The sequence below is a fragment of the Oryctolagus cuniculus genome, chromosome 12 (assembly GCF_964237555.1).
Source record: "Oryctolagus cuniculus chromosome 12, mOryCun1.1, whole genome shotgun sequence".
NCBI classification, from domain to species: Eukaryota; Metazoa; Chordata; class Mammalia; order Lagomorpha; family Leporidae; genus Oryctolagus; species Oryctolagus cuniculus.
Genome location: NC_091443.1, coordinates 6,674,012 through 6,679,334, shown reverse-complemented (window position 1 = coordinate 6,679,334; position 5,323 = coordinate 6,674,012).

Here is a 5,323-nt window from a genome sequence, read left to right as displayed (position 1 = left end):
ATTAATTTCCTTTGACCTCAAGCTGAAATTCCTTTCTAAAGCTGTCATAAAGAGAAAGAGGCCAGAGAGGAGAAGTGAGACTGTGTAACAATGCAATTAAACCCTTGTAATGAGGTCGGGCCTTAGACTTGTTGCAACTGATATCATTATAGTAAATGAGAAGGCATTATATGGATGGTGGGATTTTCTTTTTCTTTTTCATTTTTACTTTATGCTTTTTTTGTCTTGTTTTGTTTAACTCTTTAACACCAGATATATATTCCTTTGTAAGGGAAACAAAAGCATTGTATATGTGTGTGTGTGTGGTGGGTATTACACATTTTTTTCAGAAGAAACATTCAATTGGTTCAGGCAGGTGATCTTTTGTATGCAAAGTGTGAGGTATAAGAGTCACAAGGAGATCAAGAGTAAGAGTCAAGACAGTTAACTTGTCACTTGTACTACGGCTCTCAATTTACAGGTGTCTCCATTGAGCTGCAGTCAACTGCGAGGTTGTAAGACACTGGTCTTGAGTCTCTTGCTAAATAGCTGTGTGACCTGAGGCAGGACCCTGAGAGTCTCTGAGCCTCACCTTTCTCATGTCATCAAGTGAAAAAAATGCCATGCACTGTTTTGTCACTTTATGGTTTATCTCATAATTAATGGACTCAATTTTGGGAAAGTTGGTATCCCATTATGAATGTGTCTGTCTTACTCTGTGCAAGTTTTTATATTTTATTATTGAAGACAACTACATCTTTCTAAGACTTCTGGTAGTTCCAATAGGCATTGCATTGGTATGATTAAGAGCATGAACTCTAGATACAGCTTGCTTTGATTCACAATTGTTGTCTTCTTAATCATTGTGAGCTAGGGCATGTTATTCAGTCTTTCAACAAACATGGCCACCTGCTTTCAGGAACACTCACCTTCTCCCCTTGCTTATGCTTAGTTGGTGGTTTTCCCAGGGTTCTTTTTTTAGGATCTTATTTAATTGCTTAAGAGGAAGAATTACAGACAGAGAGAGGAAGAGACAGAGGGAAAGGTCTTCCATCTGCTGGTTCACTCCCCAAATGCCTGCAATGGCTGTAGCTGGGCCAGTTTGAAGCCAGGAGCCAAAAAACTTCATCTGAGTTTCCCATGTGGGAACACTTGGACCAAACACTTGGACCAGAGATGGAGCAGCTGGGATGTGAACCGGTGCCCACAAGGGATGCTGGAGCCACAGGCAGAAGCTTAGCCTACTACTACGCCACAGTGCCACCCTCCTCCCTTCCCCCACAGACTTCTTAACACCTCATTTGTGAGCAATTTGATTTTTCTGTAAATATAAAGTGGGTCTCATTCCTGGTAGCCATGAATTGCAAATAAGAAAACAAAGAAATCTCGGGTTGCGTAATTCTTGTGTCTGATGAAAATAAACAGCTGATTCCCTCCTCAAGCAGTGTTAAAGGAGTGCTCAGTGCACACTCACCATACAGGACACACTGTGCTTGGCCAGGGATATGGAGAACAGAGTCCAGTTTAGGCTCAAGAAGCTTGCAGTCTGTAGGAAACACACTTCCAGTAGAACTCAAGGATGAATTGAAGACAAGGATCTACATTAGTAGAATAAATTGATGGGTAGACTCTTCAAACAAGATTTTGCAAAGGAAATAAAATTTTATTAAAATATTAACCAATTTTGATTACCTTTCTAAAACAGCGGTGATTAGAACGTTAAGTGTTAACACGATTAACTTTCAGCATGTGAATCAATCAGGGTCAAGTCAAGAAAACAGAAACACTTTGACGATGCCAAGGCAGAGGCAGAAACTGGGCCTCGGGTCTCGCCAGCCAAGGGATGTGTGGAGCCATCAGAAGTTCAGCAGGGCGAGAGCAGATACTGTCTGAGAGCTACTGGAGGGAGCCTTCTGGTAGCTTGATTTTAGCTTCTGGCCTCCAAAACTCTGAGAAAATAAATTTTTTTAAGGCCATTAATAAGTAAATCAATACAAGTGATACAGGAAATTGCTACCAAAGCTACGGAAAATCCTAGGAGTCTGACCAGGAATGGGGAAGCAGCCCTGAACAGGAATCATCATTGCTCCAGGGCTGGAGAGACAGAGGGAGCAAACATTTCTGAAAAGAAGCTGGAACCTTAGAAGAACTCTACCTGTCAGAAGCTGTCACAAGGAGCAGAGACAGAGGGGAAGGCCCTCGCTCCTCCCTTCCTCTCCCCGTCTCCTGGCACCGCCTCTCATGGGCTGAATCCAGGTAGAAGTCAGTGAGAGCCAAAAAAACATGACCTAAGACATGGAGCAAACAGGTAGAAGAAGAAGGAATAGCCAACATTGCCTTTGGCAAGATGAGACATATCACCATTTATGCTCTTCCACAGAGAGAGCTTGGACAACTGAGAGATTCTCCATATGGAATGAGCTTGGGAATCCAATGAATTTGTGGTAGAAATTTTGCTATGTGAAGAGTATCTTTCATTATTAATTAAGAGAGGTGCCATTTTTGTGACATTACACTTGGCAGTAGAAAGGTAATCTGTTGTGAAAATTTCAGTTGCTGGGACCAGTGTTGTGGCTTAGCAGCTAAAGCCACTGTCTGTGATGCTAGCATGCCATATCAGAGCCAGTTCAAGTCCCCACTGTTCCACTTCTGATCCAGCTTCCTGCTAATGCACCTGGGAAGGCAGCAGAAGATAGCCCAAGTGCTTGGGTCCCTGCACCCTCAAGGGAGACCTGGATGAAGCTCCTGGCTATCCGCTTCAGTCTAGCCCCTCCTGGCTATTGCAAACATTTGGGGAGTGAACCAGCAGATGAAAGATCTCTCTCTCTCTCTCTCTCTCTCTCTCCACTTCTCTTGCCCTTTTCTGTAACTCTGCTTTTCAAATAAATTAAAAATAAATCTTTTTATAAAAAGAAAATTGCATGCTAGTTGGTAAGTTGGTTTTGTCCCCCGGGCACATTCCAGTCCTCTTCCACATAAAGACTGACCACGTTGTTTCTCCTTTAAAAGGCATTTAATTCTTGATGAGTGCTTGGACAAACAGTAAGTTGGGGCTCCAAGGCTTTACATCATACATGGCAGAGCAGAGGTTGGCAGGGGAAAATAATAATATGCATCTCACATATGCCCCCTTAGCTACTCTTTTTTTTTTTTTTTTTGACAGGCAGAGTGGACAGTGAGAGAGAGAGAGATAGAGAGAAAGGTCTTCCTTTTGCTGTTGGTTCACCCTCCAGCGCACCACGCTGATCCGAAGCCAGGAGCCAGGTGCTTCTCCTGTTCTCCCATGCAGGTGCAGGGCCCAAGCACTTGGGCCATCCTCCACTGCACTCCAGGGCCACAGCAGAGAGCTGGACTGGAAGAGGAGCCAACGGGACAGAATCTGGCGCCCCGACTGGGACTAGAACCCGGTGTGCTGGCGCCACAGGCAGAGGATTAGCCTATTGAGCTGCAGCGCCGGCCTCCCTTAGCTACTCTTGGTTTCACAAAATGCACTGAGCTTTTCTGTCTTTGTGTCATGAAGGTTCTGGACAACATAGCATCAGACACCATAGAACTGGGCCTTGGTGTTATGGAGATTTTAGTATAGAAACAGGGACAAACATTCACCAAAAATATCACAGGTGGTAAATGTATAATTACAAAATATGATTAAAAATCACAAAGTAAAATGTATCATGAGATTTATAACCAAATATTGGCAATCAAAAGAATCTTTCTATTTAGCTGAGTGGATCCTAAACTTCATTTTGTAAAAATGTTAAAAACCAGAAATATCACTAATACATTCATATGTCTGACATGGTTATTTTAATTTTTAATACTCCCTCAATTTCAGTTTTTTTGAAGAAAATGTTATTCTTTATTGATGGTCTAAGCTTGTTCCAGAAATTATTTAAGGTTGATGTAGCTGCAATCATAGTGAACACACAATATTATAATTCCAGTTTTAGCTAAACATCATAATATATGCCCACGTGCATATGTACTGTAGAGTACACTTTCGTACTCTATAGTAAATATCTTCAAATTCATATGTATGTATGTATACATATTTTTCATATTCTACAGAATCATAACTTTAAGTTCATTCAGTGCTATTTCCTTAGACCCTGACATGAGCCAGGCTGTAGGTTCGTCAAGTCTGTCTCTGAGGAAATAAAGTCAATTTTGTGGTTTTGCCCTCATGAAGCTCACACTCTGATTGGTCCACAAAACTTCAGTGAGTTTTGGGGTCACAACTAATTTTCTATTTCCTCATTAAGTTGTTTCCATGTCTGCATCAATACACAGAGCCTTCCCCTCCTATTTTCCCTCTTCATTTCAACAAAATTCTTAAGAGTGAAACTATTGCATCCAAAGATATGGCCACATCTATAATTCTCAATGATTGCTACAATGTGCAAGATCACTGCAAACAGCTAGGAGCCCACCATCACCTCTTCGGAACTGGTTTTCTTTCCATCAACATTGTCTTTCACAGACACAATCCCATCACTGCTTTAGATTGAATTAATGTATCTTATTACAAGTTCGCTTGCCTATTTATTATTTGGTTTCCTTCTATATGTCTCCCCCATATATAATTTTAGTCCTAGCACCTCCCCTCTAACCTCTGAACCCCGCAGGTGCACAGTTGTCTGGTGAGTAAATGGGATAGTCCGTCTTCTGGAGCAGCAGTTCTCAATTTCAGCCATACCTTAGAATAACCTGAAAAAGCTTCCCATGTCTTCCCAACTAGATTAGAATTGTTGGGCATGTGACCCAGCTGCCAGTCTTTTTCAGGCTTTCCAAATGCTTCCAACATGCAGTTGAGGCTGACAATCTCTGCCCTGAGCCATCTTAGTCAAAGATGAGTAGCATTCACTTCCTGGGGAAGCTGCTTAGAAATGCAGACACTCAGACCCCATCCAGACCCAAATCTGCATCTTAACAAATTCTCCAGGTAAAACACAGACGCTGGAGAAGCAGTGACCTGACCAGCATTTCTGACAATTTTAAACCAGTACGGTACCTGCTTCATAAGACTGTTTCCACTGGTTGATACTGAAACCTATCACTGCATGGAAGAGATTTGTCTACTGTACCTGTGAGCAAGAGAACTACAAACTGGCAATACTCAAACAAAGCTTCTCTTTGCCCATCTATTACAGATATCTAAATTCCCACCTTTTCTGGTAGCAGAAGCAGTGCCTTCCAACCTGGAGAGTTGGAGTAGGAAGTTCCCACAGGGGGCCAATGTGGAAGCTGAAAACCAGGGATCAGAGCTATAAATTGAAATACATGTCCAAGGTCCAAAAAAATGAAGGCTCTACAGAAAGGCAGCTGAGCCAGTGAGAAACCAGGG